The sequence below is a fragment of the Dipodomys spectabilis genome, unplaced genomic scaffold, assembly GCF_019054845.1.
Source record: "Dipodomys spectabilis isolate Male_0828 unplaced genomic scaffold, ASM1905484v1 ptg000095l, whole genome shotgun sequence".
Lineage (NCBI taxonomy): Eukaryota > Metazoa > Chordata > Mammalia > Rodentia > Heteromyidae > Dipodomys > Dipodomys spectabilis.
In genome coordinates this window covers 7,112,411-7,135,266 of record NW_024870772.1, presented here as the reverse complement: position 1 = coordinate 7,135,266, position 22,856 = coordinate 7,112,411, and positions in this window count along the sequence as shown.

The window sequence follows — 22,856 nt, the reverse complement described above, 5'->3', positions numbered from 1 at the left end:
GGGGGAGGAGGAAGGGGAGGAGGGGGGAAATCCTGCTGGTGCAGAGTAGGGAGTAGGGAAGGGGAAAGAGTAGGAGGGAAAAGCAGGCCTCCTTGAGGGGCTATTTTGGACTTCTTCCACAGCACATTTGGGACCCTCTCTCCATAGGTCATTTGGGGCCTCCACTAGAGGCCATTTGGGACCTTGCAGTAGAGAGGCCTCTGGAGAGGCGCCTCCTGGAGCAAGCAGGGCAGGCCTGGGGAGAGATGAGAGGCTGCAGAGAACTAGGAAGGAAAGAAAAGGAAAAGCATTCTGCTTTGGAGGTTTTTGGAGATGTGGAGGTCTGAGGTTTAGAGGTGTGCAGATAGACTAATTGGTGGTTTGCAGACCAACTAATAAAGGTTGGAGTCGGGGCTGCCCATTGGAGGCTTGGAGGTTTGGTGGTCGAGGCTGCTCTTGGTTCTGGGTATCTAGCACAGGACAAGGTAGCTGCAGGTCCCTTTCTGGTGTAAATAGTATATATATACATTTTTTTTGTCAGTTGTGGGGCTTTAACTCTGGGCCTGGGCGCTGTCCCTCAGCTCTTCAGCTCAAGGTGAGCGCTCTACCACTTGAGCCACAGCACCACTTCCAGTTTTCTGAGTGGTTTATTGGAGATAAGAGTCTCACAGACTTTCCTGCCTGGGCTGGCTTTGAACTGAGATCCTCAGCTCTCAGCCTCCTGAGTAGTTAGGATCACAGGTGTGAGCCACTAGCACCTGGCCTTTGTTTGTTATCTTTAACTGTAACTCAATGGATTGTCTCACTCTTTAGAGGTCATAATTACATTATCTTATTTACTTATCATTTATTAACTTAGACTAATTATCACTTACTTAACAACAAAATTATTAAATACTAGAACCAGTGTTGGAGAGAAGTTGGAGATTAGTTTCCTGTGGTATCACAAAAATGAAATTAACCAATGAATACATAAACTTATCTGTGTTTCTGCTTAAATTATCTTATTTAATATTGATTCTTGATTCAGTACCATTGACCTCACTGTCAAGAATACTATCACTTTAATGGCCAGAGATGTTGAACATTTGTTCATGTCCAATACACCAGTTAGAATGGCTATAATCAAGAAATCTAGTAACAGATGCTGTAGGGGATGTGGCCCAAAGGCCACATTACTACAGTGATGGTGAGAGTGTAAACTGTTCAACCACTGTAGAAAGCAGTATGGAAGTGCCTCAAAAACTGAACATAGAGTTCTCCTATGACCTAGCAATCCCAATTCTGGGCATTTATCCAGATGACCACGAACAGGAGTATACTAAAGCTACCAGCACAATCATGTCTATTGCAGTGTTATTTACCATAGTTAAGATATGGAACCAACGCAGATGCCCATCAGTAGATGAATGAATCAAGAAAATCTCTCTTTCTCTCTCTCTCTCTCTCTCGCTCGCTCACTCACTCTCTTTTTCTCTCTCTCTTCCCCCCCACATACACACACACACACACACACACACACACACATACACACACACACACACAAAATGGAATTCTGTGCTTCCATCAGAAAAAAAGGCACTGCCCCATTCGTAAGGAAATGGAAAAACTTGGAAAAAATCATATTGTCAGCCAGACCCAAAGAAACATAGGTCCCATGGTTTCCCTTATTTGTAATAATTAGTAAACATCTTGGACAATCTTAGTAGATGAACAGAGTAGCTCAATAGCTATATACAGATGACCATATAGGAATATGCTAATCAAAATGAACTCCAAGATATGGAAGCTGAGGTTTCTCTTTGTTGTGGTGATTTTTAATGTAGTATGTGATTTTTTTTGTTATTGTTTTCTCCCTATGATTTATCCCCTGTTGTCACTATATTTGATTTTGGTATCCTGGATACTGTATATCCATTTATCTGAATTAAGGAAGGGAAGGAAATAACAAAATGTTGAGACAAAGGACAAAGGACTAACTAGTGCAACAGTGATACAATATGTTGGAAATGAACTGTACAACTTGGTGGGGGGGGGAGCCTGAGGGATGGAAAGTAGGAGAAAATGAGGGGAGGGGGTAACAAGTTAGCCAAGTATATGTGTGTGTGTGTGTGTGTGTGTGTGTGTGTGTGTGTGTGTGTGTGTGTATTTTTTAATTTGGGGTGGGGAAGGGAAATAACAAAATGCTGAAACAAGGATACAGGCTGACCCATTGTAACAATGAGATGTACAAGAACTCTGTTGAAAACAAACTTTACAACTTCCTGATGGGGGAGGGAGGAGTTGGGGAGGTGGGGAGGGAAGGGATGATAGGGGGAAAACAAAGGAGGAGGTAACAATGCTCCATAGGAAATGTACTCATTACCTTGCTCATGCTATAACATCTCTGTAGAGTATTTTTACAATAAAATTATATACAAATTTAAAAAAGTTTTAGCATTAGGCAAACTCATAAATGTAAAGTCCACTCCTAGTAAAACATGTTTATAAATGTTAGTCTCAACCCAAACTGTGAGGAGACAAAGTCAAATAAATACTGGTCCATTTCTTTGAAAGAGTTTCATTTTTTTACATGATATATTGAAAAACTTGAAAGTTATGTTTCACAATTTTTTCTCTCACTCCTTACATGGCCATAATTAAAGAAAAAGATGTTCTTCCTATCAAGCAGAATGACCCTGGTAAGAAATATAAATAATCAAAAAGAGTATCAATGCTTTGAAGTGGATGATTTAAGATATTTAGGAGATGGGATCAAACTAGAGTTAGTGATTGATTAAATGTGGTTGATGGTTTTTGAGAAATCTATTTTACCTAGTGGTCATAAAGATTGTGTTTTCAGAATGAATGTCTAAAGATGAGATGATATCTCCTACAGAAAGGACATAATTGATCTCCTCTCAGGAATAAAATTTCCAAACCCAGTGTGCATCCTTTGGATACAACCCATTGTTTTTTCTATTTGGATCTGCATGTGTTGATCTGCACTGCCTCATCAAATTTACAGCTCATAGAAAACTGGAGGCAACCAGAATCTCGAACTAATTTTTTTGCCTTGATTAAGTAATCATTTGTCTTTGACCTCAGATTAACCCTTTTTCCGCTATTAACTATAAAGCAGGAATAGACTTGTTTGAAAAATTGCAAATAAGGTAAAGTCTAATAACTTAGGATTGCCAGATAGTGGTTAATTAAGAAGGGCACAGATAATTTCACAATTACTCAGCTACAGAGAAGTCATTGAGATAGGTGATACAGGATCTAAGGTGAATAAAAGTTAGGTGGAAACCCTGGGTATAATGAGGATTAAGATCAAGGAAAGAATACTTGAGGGGAAAAATGTGGCTAAATATGTGTGTACAAATAAATGTATATGTTTATATGTGTACACATACACATGCACACAAGCATACATACATGTATATGTTTATATGTATACATACATGTACACATACCTATGTATATGCACATATGCGTACATATGTAAATATGTATATGGACATGTATTCATATATATGAATGTATATATGTACACGTATATATGTACATATACATATATGTGGATAAATGTTTGAAAAAGTAATTTTAATACATAGAGTACATAGTTTAATACATATGCATTGTTTCAAACTGATCCTTGTGTATTTCTAGAAAAACAGTTTTCTGTTTTCTACATTTTTACTTTCTTTATTCAATTTGGCATCATGACATTTACAGAAATTCTAAAGAAACATAAAAGACAATCAAATCTAAATTTTGGTAATGGCAATCTTTTTTTTTTTTTGGTCAGTCTTGGGGCTTGAACTCTGGGCCTGGACGCTTTCCCTGATCTCTTTAGCGCAATGTTAGTGCTCTACCACTTGAGCCACAGCACCACTTCTGGTTTTCTGGTGGTTAATTGGAGATAAGAGTCTCATGGACTTTCTTGCCTGGGCTGGCTTTGAACTTCAATCCTCAGTCTCAGCCTTCTAAGTAGCTAGGATTACAGGCATGAACCACTGGTGCCAGCTTTAATCGTTTTACAGCTTAAAAAAATTCTTAATCGGCCAGGCGCTGGTGGCTCACGCCTGTAATCCTAGCTACTCAGGAGGCTGAGATCTGAGGATCGCGGTTCAAAGCCAGCCCGGGCAGGAGAGACCTTGAGACTCCTATCTCCAATAAACCACCAGAAAACCGGAAGTGACACTGTAGCTCAAGTGGTAGAGTGCTGCGCTGAAGAGCTGAGGGACAGCGCCCAGGCCCAGAGTTCAAGCCCCATGACAGACAAAAAAAAAAAAAATTCTTAATCTACTCCATGCTTTTAAGTTAAACTATTTCTCATCCACTACAGTTTATCTCCAACTTCACATCTGTGTAATATATAGCAAGAATTTTTTTATTGTGTAAATAGTGTACAGAGGGGTTACAATTACATGGGCAAGGTAATGAGTGCATTTCTTATGAATCATTGTTGCTTCCTCTTTTGTTTCCCCTTCCCATCCCTTCCGATCCGGCCCCTGCCCCCCTGAGCCAAAGTTGTAAAGTTCATTTTCAACATAACATCTTTACATCTCATTGTTTGAATGGGTCCACCTGTATCCCTATTTAAACAATTGGTTTTTCCCTTCCCCTTCACAAATTATACCAACATCAAATACAGTGAAATCAGAGGTTATACCGTGGGGGAGGGACATACAAAGCAACAAAAAAAAATCTTATAAATATGTTAGAAATATGTAAGAAAGAAAAAAAAAACATTTGAGTCCTTATCTTGGGGTTCATTTTACCTAACAACTTATCTCACTATTTCTGCTTGTCTCAGACATACACTAGTTATTGCAAATAAGGGAAACCATGGGACCTATGTTTCTATGGGTCTGCCTTACTTCACTTAATATAATTTTTTCCAAGTTTTTCCATTTCCTAACAAATGGGGTAATATCATTCTTTCTAGGAATTAACTTAATCAAAGAAGTGAAGGACCTCTATGATGAAAACTTTAAAATCCTGAAAAAGGAAATCAAAACCGAACTTAGAAACTGGAAAAACCTCCCATACTCCTGGATTGGAAGGATCAACATCATGAAAATGGCAATACTTCCCAAAGCTATCTACAAATTCAATGCGATACCTATCAATATTGCAACCTGATTCTTCAAGGAAATAGAAGAGGCAATCCAAAAATTCATATAGAACAATAAAAGACCCCAAATAGCAAAAACGATCCTTAACAGAAAGAGCAGTGCTGGAGAAATATCAATACCAAATTTCAAACTCTAGTACAAAGCCATAGTATAGTAAGAATTTGAGTATATAATCATGTCCTGAAAAGAACGATTTTTCTTTCAATATAGAGAGTAAATGTCATAAATTAAAAGATAAAAATTAGAATTCATTTTTTTCTCTCGTCCACATGTTATGAGGCAAATTTGTAATTGAAAGTATTCATTTGCAATATTTAAATTTCTTAAAATTACAACACATTAGCAAAGTACTACCTTTCTACATTTTTTGTTTTTTAAACATGCTTTAGTTGTCAGAAATGTAAATGTAATCATCAGTAGGTGTAATGGTATAAATTAATTTTCAAGGTAGTTTTTTATAATTCATGAAACCTTTTTCATATTATTCAAACAAGAAAATAATTATTATGGTCTTCCTTTCTTAGCTAAAAATCAAGAGGATATTTAATCAATAATTTGGGTAAGTTGTTTTAGAACCAGATTATTAGATATAAATATGATTTATATAAGCATATAAATCAAGGTTTAAGTACATATTTACATTGTTAGCAAAATAATTCTTAAGGGTAAGCAGTATCAACATTATTTCGTGTCTAAGTATACCGTACTGCTTATTTGTCAGTTAGATAATCTATCTGGAGGAAAAATCATATATTTAATTTTAGAATAGATTTCACCTAATTTTAAGAAAAATTTTGCTCATAACTCTGAAATTCTAAATGTATTATTCACTTTGGTATAATCGTATATCTTACTCACTTTTCTGTATTAGTTTCCCAATGTCATCAGAGTTAGTCTCCTTTTTGATTTTTGTGACTTTTTTTTTCATTTGAAATGCCTAGTTATAGAGCTCATGAACAATGAAATGTCCAAACTTTTGATGATAAATGGATGGAAAATGCAAATATGCAGCTTTTTTAAATAGAAAAGTTAGCATACATATATATAAAAGACTATTTAAATAACTGACTTGTCTTAATTCTCTAATAAGGGAAACACTTGTCTGAGTATGATAATGCAGTTTCTGCAATGCTTGGTACAGATTCATTTTTTTTTTTTTTTTTTTTTTGGTCAGTCGTGGGGTTTGAACTTTGGGCTTGGGTGCTGTCCCTGAGCTCTTCAGCTCAAGGCAAGCACTCTATCGCTTGAGCCACAGCGCCACTTCGGTTTTCGATTGGTTTATTGGAAATAAGAGTCTCATGGACTTTTCTGCCCAGGCAGGCTTTGAACCGTGATCCTCAGATCTCAGCCTCCTGAATAGCTAGGATTACAGGCGTGGATTACAGGCGTGAGTCAGGGGCACCCGGCTACAGATTCATTTTTATATAATTGATTAAATGAGAGAATATTTAGACTACGTTGAGAAGTTATAGTTTAAAGATTCAGAAAAGCTGTAAAAATGAGAAAGTTGTCAGAGATTGATACAAAAACATACAGTGCAAGAGTAAAACATGACTTACAGAGACAAAGCTATTTATATTCTCCTAACTATAGATCAGTGATTATTTATTTTTTGAGTTAAATTGCCAGGAATTTTATCACGATTTATTAGCTTTTGCAATAAACACAAAGATAAGCTAAACTTTGCATAACATATGTATCATGCAACATAAACATTTCTATGATTATATGCCAGTAATGTTTTACTTACCAATGCAATTAATCATCAAAAATGTTTATTAGGATTATTATGAATTTGTGTACCACAGATTTTATTCATTAAGTGTTTTCTGGGAATGATTCATAGGTACATTTCAATATACATATCCTGATTCACCAGAAATTAATTATATAGCCATCGTTAATATTTCTTTCTTTCAGCATAGATCAATCAACATATGAGCAGATTAAAAATGTGCTATATATTTAAAATCGAGTATGTTATTTAGCCCAGAAAGAAGAAACTATTGCTACATGAAAGGAAGAACATTGCAGATATTATAATAAATAAGGTAAGATAGCTATGGACAGTTTCAAATGTAAATATATTTATATGAGATAATTAGAATATTTCAATTATGATAGAAATACAAAATGCTGGTTTTATCATTCAGTAAGAAAAATAAATAGAATATATAGTTTATATATAATTTCAGTTTTACAAAATGGAATAATTCTATAGATTTGTAGAAATGAATTTAATATGTAATACCACAATATTGTATATGCATCATTTCCAAAATAATCAACAAAAACAAAAGTGGCTTAAATGGCCAAGAATCTAAAGCAAAGAGAAGAAGATTTAATTTCAAATTCTAGTAGAAGAAAAAAAAAAAACATTAAAGCCTAAACCTAAACTAATTTCATGTTAGATTATTATGTGTAAGAAGAAGAACTTGTCAGAAAGTGATCAAATTTGCCTAATGACAAGTTCTTTTTATTTCTCTGAGATACAGAAAGCTAAAATCAAAGAAATAAAAGACTTGTGAAGTTAGCAAAATAGTGTAGAAAAAATTGAAATCATGTTTTTACAGAGGTGAGAATACTAGATTTTGCACTCAAGGTCTCATGAACCTTGGCTTTCTTGCTTACTGACCCTTCACCTTTCAAGGAACACCTCCCCCTGCTTTTCTGCTGTTATTTTGGAGAGACAGTATAGTAGATTTTTCTGTCCTAGAAGACCTCACACACTGATCCACTATATCTCAGCCTCCTATGTCACTGAGCCCCTGCACCACTGGGATGATGAGGATATGTGTTTGACTATGTCTTTAAATCTGTACCCATGTCTAACAATCTGTTAGCAAGGGACAGAATGTAATCATTGGGTGTATTTTATATTTTCTGCTTAATTAAGTACTCTGAAAAGACAATATAAAATTGTATTAAGTGAAGTAAGGCAGACCCAGAGAAACAAAGATTGCATGGTATGCCTTATTTGTGTTTGCTAGAATATGCCTACAAATTTGCAGTTAAACACACGGGGTGGTATTCAGGTGGTTACAAATAAAGTAACTAAATTTTAACAGATTTTTTGGAGAGCTCAAATAGTATAATCTTTTAGAAAGTCAAGCTCACAGCCCAGCAATATAAGTACCAGGAAATGGGTACTTGGAAGGAAGGGGTCAGGCCAAGTGGGGAGAGGTGAAAAATGATGAAGGGAGCAGCACAGATCAAGAAGCATTAGCATTCCTAAACTTTTTTTTTTAATGGCAAAAAATTAAATACATTTCCTATAAAATGAAGGAAAGGCAGCAGGGAGTTGTGGGAAGTATGGGTGAGAATATTGAGAGGGGTGAAATTGATCAAGACACATTATATTCATAAACTGCTCTGTTGAATGGTAACTTCTTTGCACAGCTCCTTACGAGAATACATTTTTAAAAGGAAAAAAATAGACAAAATTAACATAAATTTAGTAGTTTGTATATATAGCATTAATAAAAGTCTGAAAATCAGCAAAAATAATCCCATATTCAATAGCCTCAAAATTAAAATAAAAATTTAATCTTGAAAGATTATTTTTCCTAGAAATTTTAATCTAACGGTAGTTTAAGATAGTCACTTTAAGTTGCTGATAATTTTGAAAAGAATAATACAGCAAAATATCTTTCAATATTATTAATTTCATCATTTGTGTTCATTTGTTCTAATTGTTAATGCTTATTATTTGACTTGAGTTTATGCTAAGAACATGGAAAAGACTGGTAGGAAGGAAAGAAACTGAATCATTCTCCCTCGCAATTTCCAGTGCAGAGAATTACCATGAAGCTATTAGCAGATACTTTGACAGAACTATGAAGAATTGAGGATGCTGTGTTCTACTGTGAGCAAGATGATCAGAGCATAAGAATATATCATAGAACCCTGAAGAAAATAACATCTGGTTTCAAATTTATGCATTTATATGAAGGCAGAAGAGAGAAAGCATTAGCTACAAGAGCGAGGAAGAATGGGGATAAGATAGTAGAAATTTGAATCTATCTAGAAAGTGCCAGAACTGACTGTGAATGAGATCATCTGTCTTTTAAGGAATAAGCAGAAGTTCAGTTTTTCAACATCACTCTGAAATCAATTAAGGGTCACTGAGCTTAACCATTTATTTTAAAATAGGAGAAAATCCTTATAAGTAGTGGAAAGGCCATTTTCTCTTCATGTTACATTACATTTATAAGAGATAATGATAAAACTATAATTCTAAATTTGCAATTATATATAAATGAATAATAATTTTGAAATAAATAACATGATGATAGATTTTTTTGTATGGGGCATTGGGTAGGAAAAAGAAAAGGTAGAACTGGGCTGGGAAGTTGGCTCAGTGGTAGAGCGCTTGCCTTTCATGCATAAGGCCCTGGGTTCTATTCCTCAGCACTACATAAGCAAAAAGAAAAAAAGCCGGAAGTGTTGCTGTGGCTCACGTGGTAGAGCACTAGCCTTGAGCTGAAGAGCTGAGGCACAGAGCCCAGGCCCAGAGTTCAGGCCCATGACTGGATTCCCCTCCCTCCCCAAAAAGGCAGAATATTAAAATTTAACTGAATTCATTAAGAACACAACATTTTTGAAGTGTCCCTTCAACATACATAATAAAGATTATGCAGAGAACTCAGTCAGAATTTGAGTATAGTTTTTCAGCAGATATGAACTCAATAATTGAAATATTGACCTAGAAATCAATAATCTAGTAGTTTTTTTTATAGTTCTTTGATTTTTGTTATATCTAGTTATGAAATTTACCCTTGTGAAGTTTTCAATGTTGACTGAATATTAAGGCAAGATGTTTTTGTATATTAAAATACATCACACTGCCACCACATCACATGTTTTGTTTGTATTTTGTCAATTGTGGTGCAGTTTTTTCATGACTGTCAAATATAAGTGATCCAGTCATCTATATTATTGTCAGTCTCAAAACTTTGGTGTACATTTATGCTTTCTCAAGTATCACTATTTCTTACATAATATTATTCAAATTTATTGTTTTTATTTTTCTATTTTTTATAATTTATTATGTAAAAGCTTTATGAATGATTAAGATTGGACTATGTTCCTACAGTACTTAAAAAAACATTTTTAGCAGTAGCATAGATGAAGTGTTCTGCTTAGCAACACTCCTCCATATATATCTTTTGTTGCTTAGCAGCAACCTTTCAATAAGAGGCTGTCTTGAATCACTGTAACACCAGTGTTCCTCAAGTAGAAAAATTTGCTGCTACCCAGCTCCAGCTTCCTGGATCATTATACTATGAGACCTGAACAGGATACCAACCCATGTACCTGATTTCCTTTAGCTGAACATTTCAGAAGCTTGACTTCCACCTTTTTCTTTATTTTCCAGTGGCCACAGGCAAGGTTTTGAATTTAATAACAGTAATTTCCCTCAAATGCATTTGATGTTATTGGATCTGTGTCTAAAGAAACCTTTTCCAAAGGGAAAAATAAATACTTAGATTTTCTTCTATATTCACTCTCATTTGTCTCACAGATCAAATTAAATACAGTGATCCATTATATCCACTATAATACATTATTTAGTTAAAACATAGGGTTTAGATATTCTTTTATTGTACTTGGTAATTTTGCCTTTATTAATTCTTCAATTTTATGTACTTGTTAAAATAACAGTTTAGCATATATGTTTACTATAGAGAAATATTTTAAATTTAATTTACCAAAATTATTACAGAGTATTAAATAATTTCTGAATCTCAAGAAAAAAGGAAATAAAAGCAATAATCATTATGCTTTCATATTTGCTATGAATAGTGTTAGGACATTCTATATCTAAAGGGTAATTTGCATTTTTCTTCATTATCTTACCTCATCTTCAACATAATTTTAAAGCATAATCATCATCATTATTCTCATTCCTCAGATGAATAATCAGAGGCACACATTGATGAATTTATTTGCCTCAAATCTCAAAGTGAAAAAGTGACACACCCCAGACACTAACAAAGTATCTTGTAATTTTAAACATGGTACTACTGCTTAGGGGGATATTTCTCCATTAGTCAGATTGTTAAGTACTTGTCAAATAATAACTTCATTATTCAGAAGAAGACTATGTTTCTAGCATTAACTGTTTTATAAGGATATTGTACCAATACTAGGAGTATTAAATACCATTACATATAATCATAATATTGGCCTAATTTTGCTGTAAAGTTAGTGTAGCAACATGTCAATACTATTCCTAGTATCTAATCTCAGATTTTGTTCTCCCAAATAATATATAGATTGAACTTTAATATATTTTGCCAATAATTGATAAATATGTATATTATCTTACAAGTATTAAATATTAAATATTTCAAATATGTTCATTTTTTGTCTCTCTTCCAATTTTTAAAGCTTGCTTTAAAGAATAACGATATTTAAAGTAGATATAACATTCTAAAATTTTATTGTAGCTATTATTCATGTAATAATTGATTAATTCTTAGATATATTTTAAAACATTACAATAAAGTAAGCATTAGAACTAAGGTTAGCTTTGAGGTTAAGTTCAGGGTTAAGGTTATAATTAGTGATAGAGTAGCATCAAGATTAGGATTAAGGGTTGATCAGAAAATAGGGTTAATGTTTTAATTAGGAGATAGCATCAAGATTAGGGCTTGTGTTATCTTTTGTTTTGGGTTTAGTGTATGGGTTAGGTTGTAGTTACATTTAGAATTAGAGTTAGAGTCACTGTTAGCATTACAAGATGATTAGGACTGGTCAAAGGTAAAGTTTAAGGTTAAAATTAGGCATTAGTATTAGTGTTAAGCTAGTGGTTAGGTTAGGCTTAATATTTGGGAGTGGATAGTCTGAGGTTGAGATTTAGGTTTTAACTTAGGTGAGTGTCAGGGTTAGTGTTGTTCAGGGGTTGCAGTTTGTGTTAGAATTTGTTAGATTTAGAGTATGTTTTATATTCTCTGTTTTCAGTTCCATGGTTTGAATTTGATTTACAGATAGCTGTAGTGTTAGAACTAGATTTAGAAAAAGCTTTAGAGTTAGAATTTTGCCTAAGGGTAAAGTTAAGGTTACCATTAGAACTAGGGTTAGGATTTTATTAGGGGGCTTGATTACAGTGTTATAAATAGACATCAGAGTTAGGGATACATTTAAATTGGGGTTGGAGTTAAATTTTTGATGTGGATTAAAATATGGAATTAGAGTTACACTAACAAGGAAATTTACTTTTAAGATTATAGATAACATTAGAGTTGATCTGGGTGAAAGTTAAGGTTAAGTTCAGGTTTTAGATTTATGTTTGGAATTAGGTTTAAGCTGTGAATTAAAGTTTTGATTAAAATTAGGAATAAAATTAGGGTTAAGATTAGGGTTAGCATTAGAAATAGGGCTAATCTTTACCAGAGATTAGAGTAAGAGATATAATTAGGTCTAAACTGTAGGATTAGTATAAAGTTAATTTTCAGATTAATTTTAGTTTACATTAGGATTAGGTTTAGGATAAGGGTTAGAAGTAATAATAAATTTGAATTGATCATTGTTACAATGTTTTGTGATTAATCAGAGATAATAGCTAAGAGTGGAGTTCATCATTGGAATTGGTGTTGGTTAGATTAAATCAGTTTTTAGTTTACATTATAGATATAGATAAAAGGTAAGTTGAGAGGGTTAGTGTTATTGTGAGAATGAGGCATTTGATTTAAACATAGTGTTGTGTTAGGTTTAAGAGAAATGGTGGGAACAAATTCAGCAGTCATGATCACTAGACACTATTTTAAAGATGAACTACAAATCTTGAAGGGGTAGTGTTGAATGATAAAAACTTGGAGAAAACAAGGAAAGAAGTGACACTGTTCAAAAAGAAATACACTCATTTCCTGACTTATATAACTAACTACTCAGCACATCATTTTATAATAATAATAAGAAATAGGTGTAAAAAAGTAGATTTGGCTGGTAGATTAGGAACAGTTAGGATTCTTAGGCTAGGTGTGACATTACAAAGAGATTAGGGCTGAACAGAAATAAGTGTTAAGAAATTGATGTTAGAATTAGTGTTACCATTCGGGTTACTTTAGCTTTGGGGTTAGGTTAGATGAAGATTTATGGTTCAGTATTATGTTTTGGGTTAAAATTGATCAGGTGTTAGAGTTAATATTGAAATTAGCCTTTAGCTTTAGGTAAGGGTTAGTTTTAGTTAGGTTTGAGAGAAGCTTTAGGATGCAGAATAACTAACCTAGGGTTAGCATTAGAAATAGGGTTAGGGTATATAATGGTATGATCAAAGTTAGAATTTCATAATATATTTTTTCAATACCAAATGAAAACCACATTAAGTGTATTTTTCTAACACAATTTCTTAAAATTTCTAAAAATCTGGTAGATTGTAAAATATGTAGATTTGTTAATATCAACTTCAAAATATTGATTGATGAACTTTCATAATTTTATATATTTGGGATCTATGAGATCATTTGTTCTGATTAATTTGGATAAATGTGTCTCTTAAAATACAGCATCTTTACAATAAATAAAACATTTAAAATAGAAAGCAAATAAAAATATGTTACATTGACAGCAATCTTTATCAGAAAATTATCTATTGTACAAACTGTCCTAACAAGTACTTTTTAAGTTTCCATTTACTTTTGAATTCTTAAAATAGGGGAAATTGCTCTATTACTCATTTTTCTGTGTGTAATGATGAGAATAGCAATCGAACGTGGCATCCCTAAACTCAATTGTCAAGGTTTATTCATGATAGGTCCTATGAAGAGTCAGAGGAGGCAGCTGCATGTGTCATATGGTTGGAAAGAATTGGGAAAATTCTTTACTTAAAATACCTCCCTCATTACTTTTCTCTGTGCCTGAACGTTTTATCTTTAGAAATCTCTCTTGGGTTTTAACTTTCTTTTTCAGTGAATACTTGGAAGTATGACTCTTTTGCCTATTATAAATGCTCATTGAAAGCTTGTTGGGAGACTTAAGTTGGACATTGTCTCTCAGACCTACAGTAGAATGGTTTTCCTATGGCATGTGAGCCCTTGCTTTTGTGAAAACTATGATAACTCAAAATTAAAGGTCATGTTTTTCACTAGTGAGGTCAGCCATATTTTCCCATCAGGATATTGCGTAGAAGAATGGAAAATTAGGAAAGTAAGATAAATCACACAAAAATATGATATTAAATATAAAATAATATCCAACTTAACATATCATTTAAGTGTGAAAACCACCGAACAGAGAGACTGCAATTTGTATGGAGAAAGAGTTCCAGAACAGAAATTGCAGCCACATTTCCAGACAGTGATCTATCAGTTTCTACCCAATATAATTGTCTCTCTCAAATTGGAAAGACAAAAGAATGGAGTTTGTATCTAATTATTCTTCCACCTGATCTTGCTTCTATTTTCTGTTTGTGCATTGTTACTTTGTTGTATTGGTGTTAATACAACTCATTGTTTTCAATAGCTACGCATTAGAATGGAATAGTTGAATTTGTTTTAGAACCGACCTCAGTTCATTAGTTAATATTATACTATAGTTCTCAGTTTTAATTTTTGAGTAGTATACAATAGTCAATTCCTATTTCCTATTACTATATACCATTTTTATTACTTATTTATTGTCTAGTCTCTGTACTTTCCACCACAAGTAAGTTTTATATAGTTCTTTCTTCTTTTCATGCATAACTCTATTCTTAGTACTTTCAACTGTTTAACATATACTCAATACTTCCTATTTTCTAAATGAATGGAAAACAATGAGAAAAGAGAAGCTTAATTTTCAGATAGAAAAAATTGTAACAATACTACTATTCTATATCTATCTTTTGTAATGATAGATTAAATATGTGTAGAGAACAAATACAGATATATTGAATAGGAGGGAACAACAAATGTATCTGGGAAACACCAGAACACTAAACAAAATCAATACTGTCTTGTGACTTTGCAGCATAGATACTCTTCTTATACCAATGCTATTTTATGGATTATTCTAAAAATACATAGGAAATGATACTAGGTATATAGGGCTATGTCTTTATTTGTCTTTATGTTTTTAGACATCTCTAATGATTAAATATAAAATAGTAGAGATCCTGTTTTAATTTCATATTTGTGCATCATTTAGTTGCCATATATGTATTAACAGATTACCATTTAATTATCTTCTTGGGGCCAAAGTGGTCTAGTTTACAATGTTGAATTGTAATAAAATTCAAAGAACAAGTAATACTGAAGGATTAAAGTCTTGAGGCAGTGACCACTTGTTGCTTGTTTAAACTAAACCTAAGATCAGCAAATTCTGTCTAGCAGAACATCACATGGTGGTGATCCAAACACCTGGTTGGTTGTGTGCCTTTATAAGCCCTGCAAATCTTTAGCTTGGCCTTTCCTCTTAGGCTCTGCTGTGTCGGAGTGTAGGACAAGGCCCGAGCTGCAGCATGTTCAAATAAAACCTTAAAACAACAGTAAAGTCTGACTTTCGGTGGTCTTCTTGGTGGACGTCCTGCAACCTGGGAACAACATATTAGTGGGGGCTCGTCCGGGATTCGCCCAAAGACCCCCAAGACCTCAGATTCCAAAGGTAAAACATTGTTGTCTTTGTTAATTTGTCCTGTTGTTGTATATTTTACTTTCGTTTTCCTTTGTGAGGACAGCCACTCAGATTCGTATTGTGTAAAGGGTTGTTGAAGCGGACATGCTTGCAAGACAACCCTGGAGGAACTGGGAGATGTCCCAGATCCTCTTGTGAGGGGGGATTCCTTGGAACCCTGCCTTGTGAATTGTGGGGTGGGGGTCGGTTCAGTGTTGGGCCAGAACTGACCAAGAGGGCCTCCTAACCGAGGCCCAACTTACCCACTGTGGGTCTGCTCCTTCTGCTGTGGGGTGTGGATGTGGAACCCTGCTGTGACAGGAGTCAGCGGAACAATTGGGAGATCTCCACTTCGTTAACTCTCAGGCCTGTGTGTGTTTTGTTTGTATTGGTTTCTTTTGGACTGTATGACTGATAGGACTGGAAACCATGGACACCATTCCATTTAGCCCCCTGGACTTACAAAAAGAAACTAAGAGGAAAAGAAAAGGTACCCCCCGGTTTTTCAGGGAGATAACATGGAAGAAGAAATGTTTTCTCCCCCATACTCTTCTTCCCAGTTTCCTTTTGCAGAACCTGAAAATGATCAAGAGGAGGAGGAAGCTATAGAACCTTCAGCACCTGCCTTTAAAATATCTGAGGGGCCAGTTACTTAACAACGCAGTGGGATCAGCCCCTCTTCTAATGCACCTGTTTTTCCGTTACGCGCTGTAGATCCTGTGGATGCGGTTGGTGAACAGCAACTCAAAATTGGCCATTTTCTACCAGTGATCTATACAATTGGCACACCCAAAATGCCCCCTTTTCTGAGAAACCCCAGGATTAAATTAGTTTGCTTGAAACTATTCTCTTTACTCATCAGCCCACTTGGGATGATTGCAGTCACCTTTTAAAGGTCCTTTTTAACACCAAGAGAGAGACCTTATCCAAGAGGCAGCCTGGAAACATATCCCTGGCCCCACCGGAGCACCCATCTTGGATCCTGCCCTGATTGCTGCCTATTTTCCTGAGATCCGACCAACATGGGACTAAAATATGGTTGAAGCTAGGGAGAGACTCCTTGTCTACCGCCAGGCTTTGTTGGCAGGTCTCAGGCAGCGGCTCCCTGACCTACTAATATGGCCAAAGTTTATGATGTTAGACAGGGAGGAAGTGAAAGTCCGGCAGCAAATCTTGAGCAGCTCATTGAAGCTTTTAGTCAATATACCCAGTATGATCTTCTTGAGACCAGAAGTCGGCTCAGATGATTATGTTTGCCTATATAAATCAAGATGCACCAGACATAAAGTGAAATTTGCTGGCTCTAGACAGACTTGGTGAGAAGTCTATTAGGAATCTAGTAGCTGTGGCAGAAAAGGTTAACAATAAGAGAGAAATGGAGGAGCAAAGACAGGAAAGGAAGGAAACCCAGCTACTCTGCTGTTGGATCTGGATCTGGAAGCGCCCCTGCATGACTGCAAGCAGATCCTGGCCAGACTTGTTGGACTCGCCACTATCACATGACAAGCATACCTGGTTCAAAGAGGGCAGCAGTTTCATTTGAGATGGAAAAAGGTATGCAGGTGCAGCAGTCACTAAGGACACTGAGATTATGTGGGCAGAAGCACTCCCCAAGGGAATGTCTGCACAAAAAGCAGAACTAGTGGCACTAACAAAAGCCCTACAAATGGGAAAAGGGAAGAGACTACAGTTGGTATGCTTTTTCCACCGTGCATGATCATGGAGCCATTTACCAGGAGAGGGGGCTGCTGACAGCTGAGGGAAAGGCTATTAAAAACAAATTTTAAGCCTCATCCGGGCCTTATGGGAACCAACAAATATGCACTGCCCTGGCCATCAAAAGGTAAATGATTCAATAACCAAAGCAAATAACTTGGCTGATCAGGCAGCTAAGGAGGTGATCCTCCAGCCCAGAGCAGAAGTACTGACTCTACTAGACCCAGGGCCACAAGCTTTGCTTCCTGAGCCTCAGTACTCCCAAGAAGAGTTGGAGTGGATAAGGAAAATTCCCATGGCCTATAAACCCCTTGAAAGAGAAGGAAATAAAGACTGGTGGAAAACTGGTGAGGGGAAACTTATCTTGCCACAAAGATTAGGCAAGGGGATTCTTAAGAGAATAATACATCGGGCCTCTCACATGGGAACCTGAAGAATGCAGGACTTGCTCCAACACTCAGAAGTAAAAATTAGGCAAGGAAATCAACTCATTGAGGACATTGTGAAAAATTGTAAAGCCTGTCAGCTCACCAATGCCCCCAATCAACCAGTTACAAAAGGAGCTCGCCTCTGTGGAGATAGGCCAGGTGTGTATTGGGAAGTAGACTTCACAGAAATTAAAACTGGGAAGTTTGGATATAAATTTTTGCTAGTTTTTGTAGACACCTTTTCAGGATTGGTTGAAGCTTACCCAACAAAGCATGAGACCATGAACGTCGTGGCTAAGAAGATCCTGGAAGAAATACTACCCAGGTATGGCTTCCCATCCACCATCTGGTCAGACAATGGACTGGCCTTTGTTTCAAAAGTAAGTCGGGGAATAGCTGCGGCACTGGGGACGGATTAGAAATTGCGCTGTGCTTATAGACCCCAAAGTTCAGGGCAAGTAGAAAGAATGAATCAGACTCTAAAAGAGACCTTAACTAAATTGGCCTTGGAGATTGGCACAGACTGGGTATCGCTCCTTCCTTTTGCCCTGTTTAGAGTAAGAAATTCACCCTATCAGCTTGGCTTTACTCCTTTTGAAATAATGTATGGACACCCCCACCCCCCATTATCCCTAGGCTTCAGACTGAATTGCTTGTTGATTTGGGTGATACTGAATTTCTGTGTAGGCTTGATTATTTACAGCTGGTGCAGAAGAGTATGTGGCCTCAACTAAAAGCTTCTATTCCTACCCACATTTGTTTAAACCAGGGGACTGGGTGTTTGTTCGAAGGCACAACTTGAGATCTCTGGAACCACAATGGAAAAGACGTTACATGGTGCTACTGGCTACACCCACTGCCGTTAAGGTGGATGGCATTGCTGCTTGGATCCACTGCTCCCACGCCAGACTGGCTGACCCCTTTGCCCTGGATGACCATGGGGAAACATGGGAAGTCTCCAAGCATCTTACCCAACTACTCCGCATACGCCTCAAGAAAAGAAAAATGGACTATTGGTATTATTGTTTAATAGTATGGCTAAAGTCAGAGAGGGACTATACCCATTCAAGATTGAGAGCTGTTGGAGTTTAGTTTGGGGCCAGAGCCACAAGATTGTGTCTCAGGACCATAAGTCAAGGGGGGGAATGAAGGGTTAAAGTCTTGAGTTAGTGACCACTTGTTGCTTGTTTAAACTAAACCTAATATCAGCAAATTCTGTCTAGCAGAGCAACACGTGGTGGTAATCCAAACACCTGGTTGGTTTTATGCCTTTATAAGCCCTGCAAATCTTTAGCTCTGGGCTCTCCTCCTAAGTTCTGCTGTGTCGAAGTGTAGGACAAGGCCCAAGCTGCAGCCCCTTTAAATCAAACCTTAAAACAGCTGTAAAGTCTGACTCTCGGTCGTCTTCTTGGTGGGGGTCCTGTGACCTGGGCACAACAATACTATTATTACCTCAGTGTTACTGTGCATTTCACAGTAACAATAATGAAAAAAGGACCTGCTTATAATATAGTTATAATAATATATACATCTATTTGACATAAAAAAACTTTCAGAAATGCTATTATAGGCAACTATTATATAATTATCAATAAGCAAAGAAAAAGCTGCTTTACTGACATGAAAATTGACTTATATAGATAAAAAGGCAGTAGTTATAGTAATAAATAATTGCATAGTAAGTCTGTATTAGTTCTTTTAAAGATGTCTTCATTTTTTCATTCAAATTAATATAGATACTCAAATAGAAAATTATCTATTAAAAATTCACACAAATCAGCCAGGTATTTTATGGTCCTTGTTTATGGACAAGATTACAATCCTAGCTACACAGGAAGCTGAGATCGATGGGTCAGAATTCAAAGTTAGCCCTGGCAGAAAAGTCATAAAACTCTGTCTCCAATATTCAGCAAAAGTGTGTAGCTATACATGTGACTTAAGTTGTAGAATGTCATCCATGAGGGGGAAAAAAGAGCAAAATGATCTTAGTTGAATTCTCAGCATTAGCCTAAAAATAATTGAGAAAATAAAAATTTATACTTAATAAATCATTGTAATAAAATATGTGATTAAAACCACATTTTGATTACTTTCTTTTTCTTCTGGTCTTATCTCCGTTACTTTCTCCTCCATTGCTTTTATTCTATCAAATGTCCAATCAAAATGTACCACACATAAATTGTTTGGAAGAAATTACGTATCAAAGCTCTGTTTTATATTAATAGTACAAATGCAACTAAAGCCAATTTGTGGCCTCAAGATGCATATAATGGGTACTGTGAAAATGTGCAAATGAAAATATATTTTTCCATTCTATTTCAATCAAAGAGATATATAGGGGTTCTGGCTATGAAGAAATTGCTTGAGTAGATGGTCTTATTCTATGGCTATCTTGCAGTTATTACAAATCTTACAATATTTGCCACATTTAACTAGCTCAAAATAAATTTTCTTTGTTGCTCCTATCTGGATATATTATAGTTTCCCCTCTGGGTAGGACTTTTATGAATGTTAATATGATTTGTAGAAAATATTTTTTTGCTGATTTAAAGTATATACATAAAATTTGTCTACTAATATTAAGATTTATGTAATTATTTTATGGAATAGTCAAATTTCTCCTTTGTCTATTTATCTATTGAGAACACCTACATTCATTATAGTACAATCTCAACTCAGACAACTGTTGGAGAAAATAAATCTTTAATATAATTATTTAGAATCAATAAAGATGGGATTTGAGGTATGGTTTTAAAACATTGGGCTTTCAAACAGATAAACTCATTTCTAAGTCAAGTACAAACTTCCTGATAGAATGTGTCATATTATGTCTTTTGTCAATATTCACTATACTCTAGACTAAATGAAGGCAAGGACAAACTTATCTAACTTACTTCTGCATCTCCAGCCTGAAACTTTGTGCTAAGTATACTATTTCTTAACTTACAAAGTCTTAAGACTTTGTGAAAAAGAAAAAAGAAAGAAAGAAAAAAACTTTTTGCTTCTTGATTTTAGACCTTATTGTAAGGAATTTACTGAAAATCCTAGGGTAGATTTCAGCCCTTTGATAAATGCTGTAACAACATCCCTGTTATATTACAACTCACTTGCTGTAGTACCACATTTGCTAATTACTAAGTAATTTTAGTATTTTAATTTCAATTTTCTGTAACCTGTGAGGTCCATGAGGACAGTACATGTTTGTTCATTTCTCTGATTTATTAAAATATTCCCAGAATCAACATTAAACCCAGTGATAATTATTTTAGGCATTGCTATGTTTTCTGCTCATGATAGGCCAATACAAATCTTAGTAAATTGTTCTATGGCTTTTGTAATGCAGATACACAAAAACAGAGAAACTACATGCTATGTTATACTTCTATCCTCCTAACAGTTTAAAATTTGAACAGATCACCAGTGTGCAATTAAGGTAGGCCAACTGACTTTAATTTAGATTTATTGGACTAACAGCTTGTTAAAAAATTTCCTTAAATTAAGTTGTATTAAAAGGCAATTAATCATTCATGCAGTAGAAAATACTTATTTTTACAAACATGTAAGGATAAAGTAGCATCTCAATTACTTTTTTTTTAATTGTGAAAATACTTTTTTTTTTAATTGTGAAAATACCGTACAGCAGGGTTACAATTACATGAGCAAGGTAATGAGTACATTTTTTATCAAGCATTGTTGCCTCCTCCTTTGTTTTCCCCTACCATCCCTTCCCATCTCCCGCCCTCCCCTTCCCCCCCACTCTTTCTCTGCCCCAAGATTGTAAAGTTCGTTTTTTCAACATAATGTCTTGTAGATCTCATTGTTGCAATGGGTCCACCTGTATCCCTATTGAAACAATTTGTTTTTTCTCCTCCCCTCCCCAAATTATACCAACATCAAATACAATGAAAACAGAGGTTATACCATGAGGGAGGGACATACAAAGCGACAAAGAAATCATCTTGTAAATATATTAGAAACAATAGCAAGAAAGAACCATTTAAGTCCTTATCTTGGGGTTCATTTCGCCTAACTTATCTGACTGTTTCTGCTTGTTTCAGACTTCAATAAAACTTTCAATTCCTTTTCTTTTTTGTGATAAGTTATATTATCTTTAAACAGCTAAAAATACTAAAAAGCTATAAAGTTCATTTTTGACATAATATATCATATTATATCTCATAATATCTCATATCCATATTGTTTCAATGGGTCCATCTGTATCCCTATTTAAACAATTTGTTTTTTCCCTTCTCCTCCACAAATGATACCAACATCAAATATAGTGAAAACAGGGGTTATACTGTGGGGGAGGGACATACAAAGCAACAAAGACAAGATAACATTGCAGAAATGAAAGGAGAAATGCCATCTTTATTGCCAATAGGGCACAAAAACATGATAGTTTTTTAAAGTTATATATAAGATATGATGACAAAGGTGTCCTATCTGTGAATGATAGTGGCTGAGTTTCTACCAGTGTGGTGGAATTTCTCCATTCCTGCCATTTTCCATATTGAAACCTGTTAGGTAATAGAAGTGTGACATTTTTCTCTTTGAGGTTTTCATGATCCATTCTCTCCTTTAAAACATCATCTCATGACTGCCTAGTTTTCTCCTGCACTATGCACAGCTCCATCCTTGAGCAAACCACACAATTGCTTTCTAAACTCATCTGTGATTCAAGATGCTGGTTTCAAGCCCCATCTCTAGGAGTTGGAATTATGCCTTAGTGGTAGAGTGCTTGCCTTTCATTCATGAAACCCTGGGTTCCATTCCTCAGTACCACATAAACAGAAAAAGCTAGAAGTGGTCCCGTAGCTCAAGAGGTGGAGTGCTAGTCTTTTATTTTTGTCAGTTGTGGGGCTTGAACTCTGGGCCTGGGTGCTGTCCCTGAGCTCTTCAGCTCAAGGCTAGCACTCTTCCACTTGAGGCACAGCACCACTTCTGGCTTTTTCTGTTTATGTGGTGCTAAGGATTCGAACCTAGGGTCTCATGCATGCAAGGCAAGCACTCTACT